This window comes from Pyxicephalus adspersus, chromosome 9, assembly GCF_032062135.1.
Source record: "Pyxicephalus adspersus chromosome 9, UCB_Pads_2.0, whole genome shotgun sequence".
Classification (NCBI taxonomy): domain Eukaryota; kingdom Metazoa; phylum Chordata; class Amphibia; order Anura; family Pyxicephalidae; genus Pyxicephalus; species Pyxicephalus adspersus.
The window spans coordinates 6,074,404-6,092,009 of NC_092866.1; the positions used below are offsets into that span (position 1 = coordinate 6,074,404).

The 17,606-nt window shown below is 39.9% G+C and overlaps 1 long non-coding RNA gene across 1 annotated transcript; it reads left to right on the forward strand.

Moving 5' to 3' along the window:
- The first annotated feature begins 542 nt into the window (after positions 1-542).
- Positions 543-14,420, forward strand: LOC140337698 (uncharacterized). Its single transcript, XR_011922121.1, has 3 exons — positions 543-1,110; positions 12,908-13,023; positions 14,347-14,420. It is a non-coding gene; the product is annotated as an uncharacterized lncRNA (long non-coding RNA).
- Positions 14,421-17,606: the final 3,186 nt, after the last annotated feature.

The following is a 17,606-nucleotide window of genomic DNA, read 5'->3' on the forward strand; positions in this document are numbered from 1 at the left end:
TCATCTTACCATTTCCATCTCCAAATGTCCATTTGTAATTGTTCTTTGGCCCCAAATGTCAATTTGTCATTGTTTATGATCACCTAAAGTTGCATATTATCGTCCTTTGGCCCCAAATGTCAGTGTATTGTTATTCCATGAATCCTGGGCATCGGTGTGCCCCCAATTGCAGTATTATGTACTGGGACCCCCAAATATTAGTGAGTCAATGTTGTAGAATCACAAGTGTTCAAGTGTCATTTTTTACTGGGATCCAAACTATCCAAGTGTCATAGTGTCATTATTCTCGGAGTACCAAGTGCCAATGTTTTATTATTCTGGAGTTCCCAAAAAAACCGAGCTGATTGAGCCCCCCCCCCCCCCCCCTAACTGTTTCATGTATTCTTTTTATCCTAAAATCTAAATGTAAGTATGTGAACATTCCGGGTCCACATATGATATTGTTTGTTTTCAAGATATTGCAAGTGTCGTTGATTCTTTAAGTTTAAAATTATCTCCAGGCCCCCAAAGGATCAGCACCAACACCCCAATAATCAGTGCTTCATATCCAGAAACTCGGGTGTCACAAGTATCTTGTGCTTGAATATCTAAAAAAAACTTAATGTCCAATTTTTCCTTGCAAGTAATTGGATGGTTAATGTCAGCAGAGCTTCAACTTATTCACTAAGCAACGTAAAATATCCCTTGGAAGAGGAGAATTCACTTTGCTGTGGGAAATCTGCATTCTTTTAGTAAATCAACCCCTATGTTTCAGTATTCAGATATCCAAAGGCTAAAGATATCTCTGCCCATGCTTTCACTTATTTTCAATTCATTAATCTAAATTTGCTTATTTTCATTTGATTGTATGTTTTTTACAGATATACTTTTTATACTGTTAGTATGGCAAATGCTTACCAAGTCACCAATTTACCGTCACTTTAGCTGAGTGTCTGTAAATGTGTCTCAAGTACCCCATATAAAACCTGATCAGATGTCTGTTAATGTGTAAAACACTTCTTTTTATGCTATTTAATACAATAAATAGATATTTCTGCTTGATTTAGGAGCCTGAAACAACCCTTATGTTTATTGGAAGCTGAAGCTACCCCCTGGGGGGCAAAGAGCCAGGTAAACCTTCTTAATACTGAACACCAGGCAATACTACACTCTACTATACTATACTACAGACTCACACCCATATATACATAGATATTTTGACACACACACATATACATATATATATGAATATATATATATAAAATCTTTGTATTAGCCTTCTGTCATCTCATCATGTAGAGTAAAGCCTCATGCACACATCCATTGGATGTCAAATGATTGTTGTTGGAAACAATCTTTCGTTATCATTTCCAGAAACAAACACACAGCATCATTCTATTCAATGTAGACGGTGGGGGAAGACAAGCAAACAGCATCCCACTGTACTTTCCTCCATGGGTGTAAATGGTGGTCGTTTCCAATTGGTGGTGCCAATTGGTCATTTCATTCCGCAGTGATGGATTGATGTACAACGTTGGAGGACCATTGTATTCACGTCAGATTATTTCATTATCTGGCATGTAGATGTGGAGTTCTGAAGTTGACTTTGTGATTGGAGCAAAGAGCAATAAGATCTTCAATAAAGGCTTCATTGGTGACCTGCTTTGTGTTCACTATTCACATTGGCCTCACTGTTTGATTTTAGGCAGAACTAAATCCATACTACTCACCTTTCCTGGTTCTGTTGCAATTTTCCTTCTACTTTACTTCCCAAAGATGATCTTTGGCCATATTGATTGGTTGTGCTGGGATGACGAGCATCCGTTAGGTAGGACCAAATCGAGGCCAGGTGTGGAGGGACCCCTGACATATATCTAACTGTTACTAACACTGTTATTCGGCCCTCCCCTCAGACACGTTGTCTTGGTGTCACCTTTGACTCGGCCCTCTCATTTACCCCCCATATTCAGAACATTTCCAGGTCCTGTCACTTTCACCTACGCAACATCTCCAAAATCCACCCCTACCTGTCCCCTGAGACCACCAAACTCCTTGTACACGCTCTTATCATCTCTTGTCTGGACTACTGTAACCTCCTCCTCTCTGGTATTCCACTATCCCGACTCTCTCCTCTACAATGTATTATGAATGCTGCAGCCAGACTCATCCATTCTTTCCTTCCGATCCTCTTCCGCTGCATCTCTTTGTAGTTCTCTCCATTGGCTTCCATTTCACCTTAGAATCAAATTTAAGCTCTTGTGCTTTGCCTTCAAATCCCTCCACAGTTTTTGTCCCACTTACATTTCTGACATGGTTAAAAAATACTCCCCCTGCCGCTCTCTCCGCTCCTCCGATGACCTACTAATGACTTCCTCACTCATAACCTCATCACACGCACGGATACAAGACTTCTCTAGAGCTGCCCCGACTCTCTGGAATGGTCTTCCTCTTCCTATTCGGCTTGCTTCTACTTTCTGCTCATTTAAAAGAGCGCTCAAAACTATTTTTTCAAACTTGCCTACCCGTCTTTTTCTGTCATTTGAAACCGTCACTACTTCCCACCACTACATATCTCCCATCCTATTGTATGTGAAATTCCCCCACCTACTAGATTGTAAGCTCTTCGGGGCAGGGTCCTCTCCTCCTGTATCACTGTCTGTATTAGTCTGTCATTTGCAATCCCTAGTTATTGTACAGCGCTGTGTAATATGTTGGCGCTATATAAATCCTGTTTAATAATAATAAAAATAATATTTTTATTTTACTGGGAGTCACGCTTAAAAACAGAACCCAATCCCACTAATAGCACTTGCCGTCAAGAGCCTGGCATCCTTATTGGCCGGGCCTGGATGACGGGACTGCATAGGAGTTCATTCAGTTCCAGCTAGTGCAGGGGAACCAGGAACCAAGAGTTTTGGACAGTTCACCTGAGCAATCAGGCAGGTAAAAATAAACATATATAAGAATGAATAATGCCTTGACTGATCTAAAATTTTTAAAATTCAAACTTTAGTTCCCCTTAAACTGCATTAACATACAGAAATGTTATTTTGAAACAAGAAAAAACCTTTTTCGGAATCCGTCTCCAAGCTGCAGTAAAGCCTACATTCGCCGAGCCGACTACCAACCGGCTCTAGGCCTTTATAATTTACAAAAGGAAATAATGTTGCCCATTTAATGTAAATATATCTTAATAGAACACAATCTGACTGCAGCATTCTACGAAAAACACCATTTACCCATGTAGTTTCCCAGCAGCAGCAAACCCTATTTTCCGAGTTAGCTCTGAAACTTCCACATTAAATAATCATAGAATCTGCAAACAGCCAAATTAAATACAGAGAAATAATGGTTAATGTCGTAATACACTGACAATTTAACCCAGCCAATATTTTTATTGCCTGCTTCTATAAAGGCAGCCGAGCACAACTTGCCTTTGACTGTAGCAAAATAGGTTATGGACCGTCTGGGAATGACCAATTTTTCAAACGCAGCCATACAGTGAGGCTGAAGCCACTAATATAGTTTTTTTTTCCTTCTCTCTATTGCTGGTATAATCTTCAGAGAATATTTTGCAACGGCAATAGCGTTTTAAAAATCAGTCTTTACCGGCGTTAATGAGTGGACAGCTGGAGCATTAACTGGCTTTGGCCTTGACTCTGGTCATTAAGTAAGAAACCAGTTGTTAGCAGGTAGCTTACCAACTTTTTCATTTTAGATTTTTTTTAATGTGATAAAATGTCCTAATTGGTATGGCTTCCAATTTTTAAGCTCCTCTTGCAGATGTGAATTGTGATAAATAAAGATTGCTGCTAAATGCTGGATTTTGACACAAAATTTGGTTGGGTCAGTTAATCAAAATAGATGAAATAATCATTTTTTCATGGCAATTTTTGTTAGAGTTCTGCAACATTTATTGGTAATGTGCCCTGGATGCCCCCTTTTCTCCTGTTTCATTAAATCAATGTGTCATTCCCATAGGATGCCCAGGGTAGGGCTGTGCTTCTTGACCCAAGACCTTCTTCTGTTTGGGAACGATCCTAGATGTAGGAAATGATGCAAACAGTCAATTCACCCAAAATTTAGGAAGTCAAGCATGCTTTTAACCCCTCACCTATCAGCATATTCATAACCAAATTATGCAAAATCTATTCAAACCCTCCTCCAGTTACTCCCACTAATGGCCTCTTTTGACTTGAGCTTCTTGAGGTGCAGCTACTACCTGCCACCATAGATATGGTTATGGTTGCCTAAAGCGGAATTGAACTTGATGGTGGGTGGTGAGATTTTGCCATAATCAGCAAGTATGCACAGTATGTTTGTCAATTATGGAATAGACTTACCTTTGTGCAGCCACGCTGCGGTGGTCCTTGTGGTCTTGTGCCGCATCTTAGGAAACCGCCATCTTTGCCATGGACTCCACACCAGACATCCAAGATCATGGTGATCTTCTTCAGCCATTGGAACCCTTCATTATGGACACAACATGCATGCAGACCCAGGAATGGCAGAAGACCCTCATAATGGGCAAAGCAAGTGTGTAGAACCAGGAACCCAGTGCAAGGATTGTCGGAACCCCTTAATATGAGTACAGCAGACAGCCAGACCCAGGAACTCAACAAAAGGATGCCAATAACCCCACATAATGACCAAAGTAGGGATGAACACTCAGGAACTCAGAGCAGAAATGGTAGGCACTCTTCGTTATGGGTACAGTAGGCATGCATACCCAAGAACTCAGTGAACTGAAAATGGAAGTCCCCAAGATTGGACACATCAACTAAGCAGACCTAGAAATTCAGTACAAGGGTTGTGGGAACCCCTCATTAGGAGCACTGCAGGGATTCAGACCCAAGAACTCATCATGGAGATGCTGATAGCCCTTTATATTGACCAAAAAAGTGTTGCAGACTCAGACACTTAGCATAGAAATGGTGGGAACCCCTCATTATGGGCCACAGCAGGCATGCAGAACCAAGAACCCAGTGCAGTGATGATGGAAGCCAGTCAGATTGGACACATGGGCTATGCACACCCAGGAACTTGGTACAAGCGTTGAGTGCATAGACCCATGAACCTAGCACAAGGATGCCGGGAGCCACTTGTAATGATCAAAGTAGGTGTAAAGATTAGGAACTCAATTTCGCACAGAAATTGTGGGAACCCCTTATTATGGGCACAGCAAGTGTGCAGATCCAGAAACCCAGCTTGGAACTGGTGTGAGCCCATCATAATGGGCACAGCAGTTGTGTAGACATGGGTACAGAGATCTCTCTCAATAGAATCTCCGGTGGTAGAAGAAATGGTCAGAGAGTGTACATTCCCTGTATCTACCACATACTGAACTATCATTTTTGGGTAAACTCAGCCTTTATTTGCAGTTAATTTTAGTCCAGCATGGCACGCTATGATGTAAAAATAAATGGAAGAAAAGAAGTTAACTAAAAAGGAAGAAACTGAAGAAAAAAAAAATGAAATGCTGCAGAAAAATCAAAAATAAAATGTATTTATGTCACCTTGTGGTAAGTTCCTTCATCGGTTTTCCTCCTTTGAAGATAATAAATTATCGCAGATTTAGAGTCCCATAAATTCTGTGACTAAAAAATAAAAAATAAAAACAGACAGAAAGTCTTTAAAGGTTGGCGAAGCACATCGACATCAATGCTCAATTTTTTAAGTAGATTAAAAACGTTTTTATTTTTTTTTCCTGCTTTACGCACATAAATAGCGATAACGCATAACTGCTTCTTGATTAACTGACACCCGTCTTAGGCACATCTCATTTACAACCTGACAAATTTGATACCGTAAGACAGGGCAGGAAAATAATCTGCTCTGTAAATTGTATTTACTGTCAGAGATTAGCAAAGTTTTAAACACTTGCTATGTTAAAGGGTCGCTCGATCCTCAGCTTGGGACCCATGGTGGTGACTTTGGTGGAGCCATTGCAGAAGCAACAGACTAATATCAGAATGTGTAATAAATGCCCACATTTCCATGCCCTGAAAAACTTTTATTCTTTCAGTTAGAAAAAAAATCAGTTAACAGTTGGTCATTTGTTGCTATTTTTTCTATTGGAACATTTCAGCCCATACCGAACACTCGATGCTCCCTTTATCTGTACTCCACCTTGAAACATGGGCAGACAGGTTACTGCTGGCCGAGGAGCCTGGACCATTCTCATGAGCCAACATGAGCCTCAAGTTAGTTTGGTGGGAGGGTTCCAAGTCAGTTCTGCTCAGGGCCCCCTTGTTGGCTATTTGTGCTGAAACATAACCTTTGAAGAAGTGTAAGAGAAGATACATCTACAGTTAACATACAAATTTGGGATTTTTTTTTGTCTGCCAATTCTGTTCAGCCATTTTTCAATCCAGAGATCTGGTCACAGAGCAAGGCCAGTTTCTGACTGCATCCGTTTTAGCTATAGGACTTGGTCAAAGACCTTCCCAGAGGACCCAATACCTTACCAGTAGGGATATGGAAAACATAGAGCTGACAGTAATTGACTGGACCTAAAACTAGAAATCAAAAAGGTTTGGATTGCAGTAGGCTTTGAAAAGTGGTAAAAGTAGCCAACACTGAGCCCCTGTGTGGAAATGACTAGTTCCCCACCCAACTGACCTGGGACTGTGGATCCCCATTAGATGAAGGGGGTCTGGGGTCCCGGTTCAGTGGCACACTTTGTGTCCGCCCTTGGTTTTTTAAGGTTTCTTAAGCTAAAACATATGTTAACCACATCCATAGCCCCCAACCCTAAGGCTAACTATTAAAGGATTTTAAAGATTCAGCTACTAGTGGAGAGGCTGGGATATCATTGGACCACACCAGAACACCTAAATGAAATTAAAAGTATATAGTTTTTTAATTAAGTGAATGGGGGAGGTGGAGGACCCACATGCGGCCCTTTACCCTTCTGGATCCTAAATCTAAGCCAGCTTTACCCTTTCATCAACATGCTAATTAAATTTATAAGTAAAACCTACCTATTCTCTATGCAATGCAGGCAGTTTATGGCTAGTGGCAGGGTCCGGAATAGTGCTGTACATAGCTTTGTTGAAACATCACAGCACCCTGCCTGAGTACTCTTCTCAAGAACCCGCAAGCTTAACGCTAGCAATAAGCTATTTGTGGAGGAGATGCAAATATGCAAATGCATTAATGCAATGGTGAAAGTAGCCACCAGTGCAAAACTAACTTGAGTTACCCCAACCCCCACTGAGCTGACTTTGTAGTGCATTGTGAGGGCCCCTGTTGGCTGAGGATTATCTGGAGCCCTCATGCAGTGGCACACTTTGCATGTCCCAATGTCCACCCTGCCTTGATGAGTGGATGTCATTGCGTAGAAGTGCTCATTTCTTAGATGACTGTATTTGCATGTATACCACCCTACGTAATGCCTACAAAATGGTCTGAAAATCTGGATCAAAAATCCAATAAACAAATGGTTGAGATGATACTGGACATCCTTTAGCCAGAAAATGAAACAGGCTTCAATTTGCTGCAGCTTTTAATGCACATTCTTAAAATCCGAATGGTCAATTTGAGTCCAAGAGATGAGCTGATACAATGTACAAGTCTGAAGAAAGGCCAGCTCTAAAACTCATGATGTGTTAAACAGCAGCATTCCTTCAAACACACATCAGAAAGGACGGTGGGTATATAAAACACGCGCCACCCCCGGCATTTAAAGGGAGGTCTTCCTGTGCCGCGGGGATGAGACCAAGCAGAAGGTTTGCCATTTGTTTTGTCATTTACTTTATAATGTCAGCTAATATGAGCCAGAAGTCATAAAAGTTGGTCCTTGGTCATTTCATTACTCTTCAACTGCTTTCAGCTAATTTATGACATAGAACATGTAGGTATCCTATATACAGCACTGAGAGTTTACAGGGCGGGGGTTGAGGGGGTCACATTGTTAAAGAGGAACTTCAGCTCATTATCGGAGAGATTGTCATTTGCAGTAATGTTGTAACTGTGCCATATTTCCATTTTAAAAATGTGGATGTTTGGATTTTTGCCCAAGCCACCACTTTTGTTTCACAGACATCTTCCAGCTTAAAGGAAAGTTTTGGGTTTGGTACAAAGATTAATTGCAATTAAATTGCATTTATAATTGATAGACATTTTCATAGATACAGCTGTGAAGCCAGGTACCCTTCATAACCCTATCAATTGGAATCCCCCCTTTTTCTTACACCAAGAAGAAACTGGGCCTAATACTGGACCCCTTTCCAAATGGATATGTCACTCTGAATCCACGAATGAGGAATAAGAGCGGCCAACCCCCCTTGTGGTTGATCCCATTTGGAAACCTTAGCTCCATAGAATGATTGTTCCACAGAAAAGCTTCAACTGATACCAACTTACCCTAATGCATCCTTCTTATGGCACAACCAACAAGTTTGAGTTCTACATCCCCTGAAGAAGGACGCCTGCAAAACCTGGTGGTATATTAGGATTTCCCCTCCCCATTATTTTAGTACACTGTGTAATAGTTGGTTCTGTTATACTTTAATATTGATGCATTTGTAACTATAAATACCAGCCAGTTGGTCAACAAATTGAAAAAAAATGATTCATATGCATATACTGATTACACAAACCCTTTCTCCTTTCATTCCAATATAACCTATTCTAGGTCTATTTTAGGACTCTAGGTCTTCTTTATAGACATTTTTAACCTAACATTTCTATTTCACGCCTTTAAATCCCAATTACAGTCATAGTCATGGGTTATGCAGGGTTATTTAAAATCTCAATTTCTGATTGGTTCACTGATGTTCCCAAAAGTCTACAAAGAGCTACAGGACTCGTTCCCGCCATTGCTGGAACAAGGCCTTAGGGATGATTTTCTTTATAGGATATACTAAATGTATAGGCGTTGTCATTTACTTTGCAATGGAATGTGCAATGCAGGGTACAAATGTAATGCATGCTGTACTGCATAGTGCACTCATTGTGCCATTAACCATAAATGGCAACACACAGCATCAATGCATTCCGTGTTGCAATACCACACTTGCATGAACAAGGCTTTCAGTACAAATTAGGCATCCCCTGCCTCTTACTTAGGCTTATTTAAGGTCTCATTTATTGACTAGACAAAAGTCCTTGCACTGAACTAAAATCTCAAGCTATCTTCTGTGATTTATTAAACATTCCCTCCATGTAATAATGATGAGGTGGTTTTATGGGTCTATAGTACACACGTCAAATGATCATCACCAGAACAGTCATGCCCATCACCGGCGAAAATCTGACATTGGTAAAGGGATTCTCAGCATTGTTCTATGCCAAGGGTAACCAATGAACAACGGATTGGGAACAACCGCTGTACATTTCTATGGAGGGGAGGCCACTTGCTCATCCTCCCCCCTCCGCTCCTCATAGAACAGAATGGCAATGTGTGTACAGCAATCATTCTTTCAGCTGTTACTGGAAATGATCACAAAAGATCCATTCCATCTGAAGTCTGTATGGGGCTTAAATTAGGAGAGGCGACGATGCTACCCCTCTACAAATATAGGACTATGAGTGAGCATTGTCACCCCGGGACAGAATGTGTAACTGGCTGGACCACCAGATGAAAAAAAAAAAGAAAATGAATGCAGCTGCCACATCTGATGACTGGGAAGCTGCAATGCATGCCATTTGTGTTTTTGGTTTGACATTTGCTTTAAGAAGTGGGGCCTTCCCTGCATTTCTAGTTGTGGATACTCTGCCTGGAATTCTTAGTAAAGCAGATGTGACGCTGGGGGCAGATAGTATGTCAGAAGTCGTGCAGAATTCCCCGCGATTGGAAAAAAAAGGGCCCAGGGGCACACTAACCTCCCAAGCTCGGACGTCTATATCCGACTGTGCTGTTATCGGTGTCTATTGCTGCTCCGTGCACAACGCCAACTCAAGTCAACGGGAATTACAGTAACAATGGCCGCGCCAGCCAGTAATGAAGCTTGATAAATCGTCCCCAAAGGGCGGATTCACAAACCTCTGGAATCGCAGCTTATTCGGCGTTAACTGCCATTCAAACCCATTACAGGAGCTTTGTGTATCCCCTACTGAGACGGCTGCCAAAAGACCTCTGAAGTGGTTCTGTCATGCATCTCAAATGAGACAAGTCTCTCCTCGGCTGATAAAAGTTTTAATGCCTGTTTATTTAGAACGATACGTTGTTACTAATCGCAAGGAGGAAGAGAAGAGTACAACCCGTGATTAGGTGGCAGGTGACTCCAAGGTGTAAAGTAGACCTGTCAGTCTTGGTACAAGTCTGCATGGAAACTGATGTATCACAATGGGCCTGAATTATTAAAGCTCTCCAAGACTGGAGAAGATAGACTATCATGGGAGAACCTGGGTGATCCAGCAAATGTGGAAGATATTTCTTAAAATTATTTACTTTTATTTGGCAACTGTTTTAGGTCCGGGACCAGGTTTACCCAGGTTCATCCATGATAGTCTATCCCTCTCCAGTCTTGGACAGTTTAATAAATCAGGCCCAATAGATGCAAGGATTGTTTAAAACTAAATGGGCAAATATGTGGGCTCCCTGTACCCTTGCCAAATGGGGCCCTGGAAAAGAAGGGGTGCTGGGTTATTGCACAGTTGGCCATATTCCCAAACTGTTCCTGAATATATATCTACAGTATCACATTTTACAAAAGATCTCCCTTATAAAAAGCCATCATTTTGCTCCAATCAGTGACTCTAGCCTGAGATGCAGTCATTATTCTGTTGCAGACAGGAGAAAGCATTTTCTAAGTGCTCCAGTAACCACCCCAGACTGCACATTTGTAACACTTACACAATTGTATTGAATGTTGAATTTACACAATTGTGCCATCACTGAACCATGATCTTGGTCATCAAGAAGCAGATGGTGACCATGGATGATTCCTGAACATCGACGGCTTCATCTTTCTAGAAAGCAATGGCTAATATATCAATTAGTATGTCAATCAAAAGTTCAAAGGTTGTCTTGTGCATGCAAAATCCAATAAATCTGATTGGAATTCCAATTTTTCCATCCAGGAAAAAAATATACAAGGGCATGTGCGTGCAGCATTTTGGGATAAGCCAATCAAATAACAGAATATTAATATGTAATCGTCAGTCATGCGAAAAATTGGGCCATAGACATACACCTTGCACAGGCATGGGCCATTGTTGTCACCATTAGGAAAACTCACGCTGAGAAATGCCATGCAGCCATTGCCGGAGAACAAGATGGCAGCAAATAGACTGTAGGGGATCAAAGGCAAGAGATGTAACAAAGGGCAAACAAATGGTGAAAAAAAAACAATTATTCGATTGTAATAAACACATAAAAAGTAATTTATTTAGGGTTTTCATCTACTTTAACCTTTGAGAAGCTCCAGAGCGGATTGGATCCAATGTAGCCATTGAAACACCTGTATGCCTAGGTCATATAACTGCAAAGTTTGCGTCAGATTTCCGTATGAAGGGGAGAACATTTTCATTTTTTATTATAAGTCTTGTTTTCTTCACTCAAGCGCATCATTCAATACGGCAAAAAAAATTTTAGTTGAAAATGCAGAAATGTTTCTATGTAGTGATTTCAGTTAATGACCCTGAATATATCCTACAGTTATATATAGATCATTTCCTGACATTTCACTGTGACCGACATCTACAGTCTGCCAGAAGCCCTAATGCTTTGCACCTGTCACCGGTTAATGACCACATGCAAACATTATTTACATTCTGCTGTTTCATTAATTGGATGTACCGATATTAATACAAACTGTTGCAAGATTACTGAATTGAGCATCTGGCTTAGACAAATGTGTGAAAAGAATAAGTCTTGTCTAATTGCTTTTGGAGCAATCTAATAAAATACTGTATAACTAATTTGTCATCTTCAGTCCTGCAACATACATTACAAGTATTTCTGTCTTTCCATCTTTCCTCTCTACCACCATCCCTCTCTTCATTGCTTTTGTACTCCCACTCTCTGTATCTTGCTTACTTCTATTATCCCTGTCTTCCCCCTTCCTTTTCCTTTATTCATACCCACCTCCCACCTTCTCTCCTTCCATATCTTTCCTTCCCTACCCTTTTCTTTTTCCTCTCCCTTTCCTTCCTTTTCCCTACACTCTCCTTTGCCCTTCCTTTCCTACCCTTCCTCCCTCACTATCTCTCTTCCTTTCTTCCTTCTTTTCCCATCCCTGTTTTTCCTTTGTTCCTCCCCCCCCTCTTTTCTGTCCTTCTTTCTTCCTTAATCCCCTTCTTTTTTTTCTCCCCTTTCCTTTATTTTCCCTTTAATTTCCTTTCCTTTGTTTTTCATTTCTGTTCTTTTCCCTTTCTTCCCTTCCTTTACCTTTCTTTCTTTCTTTCTTTCTTTCTTTCCTTCCTTCCTTCCTTCTTTCTTTTCTTTTCTTTTCTTTTCTTTCTTTCTTTCTTTCTTTCTTTCTCCCCCTCCATTTTTCCTCCTCTTTTCATTTTCTTTTTTTCCTTCCCTACTTCCTTCCTTCCTTTATTATCCTATTTTACCAGTTATGCTATAACCTCCCCCACCTTCCTCCCACCCTTCCTTCCTGCTTTTCTAGCAGTGGATAATTCTAACTGACCAGGTTAAGTACAAATTACTGAATTTATCCCAAATATCTCACCCCTCAATCTTGGGGTATGATTGGATAGTTGAAGCCGGTGAAAATGCCCCTGACCCCTCACTATTACAGCATCAATTTGTTCCCCCAACATTCTGATTTACACAACAGAACTTTGCAGCTTATTGTCTGGGATAGATGGGATCATATATCATAATATGCAGAAAATATTAACAGCCTAATGGTCAGATGCTGCTCCTTTTTCTCTGGCTTATTCCTCCTTTTCCTCATTCTCTCTGCTTTTACTGGCTTTTCATCCTTCCCTTTCTTTCCTCTTCTCATTTATAATTTGGTTTTTACAGCCCTTAATGTCCTGATAAGTGGATGTGCAGCTGAAACATTATACTAATACAAAGCACAGAGAAAAATATACAGATTATCTGCCTGTAAGAGAGCTGGATGTTTCATCTCATAGACGGTAAGCAAAATACAAAGTGGAAAATACAATGAAAAGATAAATATATATATATATATATATATATATATATATATATATATATATATATATATAAATAAATATAAATAAATAAATATATATATATATATATATATATATATATATATATATATATATTACCTATATAAAATGTAATATAGTGTATATATTTATGTGTATGTACAATATGGAAAGAAACTGACTCGGCACTCCGTGAAGCATATGAAGACCATCACATTTAACACATATAAACACCCAATAAAAATCCGAATAAACCCCACCAACATAAACCTATATAATAAACACAAAAGCAAACACAAAGGCACATAAAATAGGCACATTTGGGTGAATATACTGTGGGTGGGCGGAAATGGTAACAATGTGCAGTGTAATTAAAGCAAACAAAATAGACAACCTATCAAACACATACAAAAGACACCATAAAACACATAACAACCAGCACAATAAAAACACAACATACAGAAATTTGACCAAACATACCAAAAAAAGAACATAAACTGGTATATAAGTACACATGAATGTGCAAAATTGAGGAATTTATTTTATATTTATTATATTTTATATTTATTTATTATAAACTGAACCTTTCTATTATTTTTTTTTATTGTTTGATCATTTTTTTTAGGACCGAATGGTAACAACTTTCACCAAACCTTTCACTAGGCTGTTTTGTGCTATTATCAAATGTTAAGGGTGTTCATCATACCCCTAATTAGTTTTTGGAACAAATATTACATGAAAACTGAAAACGAGTTGAAATAGGCATTCCCAATCAATTTTTGGATGAACATTTGCATATTTTTGTAAAAAATTAATTATTTGCCAAAATTTTCATTGTGAAAACAACTTTGCAAAAATCTCTTGTACACAAACATATATATATATATAAAATAAAAGCATAATATATAAAAATGCACACAGACAATACATATTAATAACAATAAACGTAAGCTCATACAATAAAAAGAGTGCACAAAACAGACACTTACAAGGATACACAAATGACATACACATATGTGCTAAAAACATAGGCTGATATATACGAACACACAAACAGTATATATATATAGATATATATATATATACTAAAGTATAACTCACACAGATACATACGAAGATGCATAGATATACAACAATGCACACACATGTATAATAAGAATCACACACAGCACAATCTACATTCAGATATTTATCTATATAATGATCCGTGTCTGCAGGCAGCCCTATATTAATAATTTGATGCAGTGTTTTTTTGGTGTACAATAATCATTTCATGTTTTCTAGACCTGTCTCGGAAAATAAAACCCATGAATGTCTGATCAGCTCTTAGATAAATAGGAAGGCGATATTGAGGAGCGATAGGACGCAGCCAGGAAAAGATGGCCTCCCCCCCCCCCAATGCAGGAATCCTCCAGACAGACAGATAATCTGAAAGGTAATAAGTACAGATGCCACTGTCAAGAGCGGCTGAAGAATGGGAAATAATGTAACCAGATCATGCACGGGCGCAATGTTTCCTGCTCCTTAAAGAGGCAATTTGAATATTTAGTGGACAAACACACAGGCAATCTCGGTGACAATAGCTCTGACACTCGTCTTGTTTATCCGAGTTCTTGGCGAGCTTTTTGACGAAGCAACGAAAAGAGCAACAAAACACACTGGGAACCTCTTTCCACACTCCACCATAATACAGTTTAAAAAAATGATTACTGAACGTTAAACTTTGCTGGCTTTCAGCTCCGGTGAAATGCTCTTAAAAGGGGGCATTCTATTACAAATCCTAGCTTATTTCCATCTGCCAAGTGCAAGAACTAATGCATTGTAAAATCTGGGTGGATGAAGGCCAAATGGAGCCAAAAATGATATTGGGTAGTTGTATCACCCCCGAGGCTTTGTGCTTCTCCATTTGATTAGAATGTTTTCACCAGTCTTTCATCTCCAGTAAGGCTATGACCAAGGTGTCCCTTGTTCCAGGGGTGGGCACGCAGTCTGGGAAGTCTGTAGGCTAACTATACACCAAAAATTATATTGGTAAATCAAATCACCCCAAGGCATTTTTTTTCTAAGTGAGTAGACTTTTCCACAAGTCTGTCTTCTCCATATGATGAAGGTGTCACTCTTTCAAGGGGTGGCCCCAAGGCTTTGTGTTTCTCCAGCGTTTAGAATTTTTTCACCTTCTCAAGTAGTGCTATGACCAAGTTGTCCCTCTTTTCAAAGGTAGACACACAATCTGTGCAGGGTATAGGCCAACTACACACAAAAAAAGGATACGTAAACTAAATCACCCCCATGGCTTTGTGTTTCTCCAGTGATTATAATGTTTTCACCAGTCTTTCATCTCTGGTAGGCCTATGACCAAGGTGTCCTTCTTTCCAGAGGACGCAGCTTGTGCAGGCTATAGGCCATCTTTACCCAAAGAAGGTATTCGTCAAATAACCCCAAGGCTTTTTGTTTCTAAGTTATTGGACTTTTCCACTAGTTATTCTTCTCCACATAATGAAGGTGTCAATCTTTCCAGGGGTGGCCCCAAGGCTTTGTGTTTCTACAGTGATCATAATGTTTTCACCAGTGTTTCATCTCCAGTAAGACTATAACCAATTCTATAGGCTAACTATACCCAACAAAAACGATATTGGCTGATGAATCATCCCAGGTGTTTCATCTGTTAATACAATTTATACCAGTGTTTCAGTTCAAGAAAGTCCATGACCAATGTGTCCCTCTTTTCAGGGGTGAAGACGCAGCTTGTGTAGGCTATAGGCCAACTATACCCAAAGAAAATATTGGTAAGTCAAATCACCCTAATGCTTTTTGTTTCTAAGCTGTTAGATTTTTCCAGATTTTTCTCAACATGATGAAGGTGTCACTCTTTCCAGGGATAATCACACAGTCTGGGCAGGCTACAGGCCAACTACACCTAAAGAAATATTGGTTAGTTGGAACTCTCCCAAGGCTTTATGTTTCTCCGGTGATTAGAATTTTTTTCACCTTTTCCAGTAGTGCTATGAACAAGGTGTCCCTATTCCATGAGTGGGCACACCATCTGTGCAGGCTATAGGCTAACTTTACTCAAAGAAGATAATGGTTAAGTGGTTTAGTGATTAGACTTTCCTCTAGTCTTTCTTCTCCATGTAATGAAGATGCCCCTCTTTCCTGAGGAAGGCACAGTCCCAGCAGGCTGTAGGCCAACTATATTATTATTATTATTATACAGTATTTATATAGCGCCATCATATTACGCAGCACTGTACATAGTCCATAGTCGTGTCACTAACTGTCCCTCAAAGGAGCTCACAATCTATTGTCCCTATCATAGTCATATGTCATTAAGTCTAAGGGAATTAGTCAATTGTTAGGGAGAAGCCAATTAACCTCACTGCATGTTTTTTTTGGGATGTGGGAGGAAACCCACGCAGACACGGGGAGAACCTGCAAACTCCATGCAGATAATGTCCTGGCTGGGGATCGAACCTGGGACCTAGCGCTGCAAAGGCCGGAGTGCTAACCCCTGAGCCACCGTGCTGTACTATACCCAGGAAAAAGATTGGTAAGGTAAATCACTCCAAAGGCTTTGGGTTTCTCCAATGATTAGATGTTTCCATGGGCCTTTATTTTCCAATAAGGTTGTGGCAAAGGTGTCACTCTTTGCATTGGTGGGCACACAGTCTGCTCAGGTTGTGCATCCTCACATGAGATATGGTTTGGAAAAGCATTGGGACCACTTTCTGCTATCACATAGTCCTGAAAGTACTTATATTAGGGTTGGTGAGGATGCCCTAACTGTGTTCTTTGCTTCTAATGTACACCTCCTTTTTGCCCTGCTTTGACTGGCACCAATACATGAATCCTTTCATCTTTACAACATTTGGGCAGAAGGTGTTGGGGTGTTTTTTGTTTGATCTCTGAACCCTAACATTTGAAATTTTATGTATTAGCTGCACTAACTAAATGGTGGTAAACTAAGTATGGTTTAAAAGGTGAATGTAGTGACTTAAATGGATGGTGCCATGCAGAATCAGAGAAGTAAAGAAGAAATGTGCCTGTGACGTTCTCTTTCACTCCAGTATCTGAAATTTTTTTATATGTTCTTGGCCAGGAAAGAGTTCAGAGACACGGTTGAATCCTGTAGAACATTTCTTATTAATCTGGAGCCTCCGGGCTGGTCTTGGAATGAACATTTTCCATGATAGTCAGGTTGATGCCAACATCCAACCCAGTGACTAGTATATAATTTTGAGGTCAAATCAACTTTTTATGTTAGTTCAAGCCTCAAAAGATCCCTTGGTTTCCACCCTTATCCTTGTGTATCTTTGACATAACCTTATGGACACAGGTTCTTGTGGTGGACACTACAGACCGGTTTTATTAAAGCTTTTAAAGACTGATGAAGGTAGACTATCATGGGAGATCCAGCAAACTTGAAATGGATTTCAAGATTTCAATATTGGACCATATCTATCCCAGGTTTGCTGGGTCACCCAGGTTCTCTCATGATAGTCTATCTTCTCCAATCTTGGAGAGCATTAATAAATCAGGTCCAATGT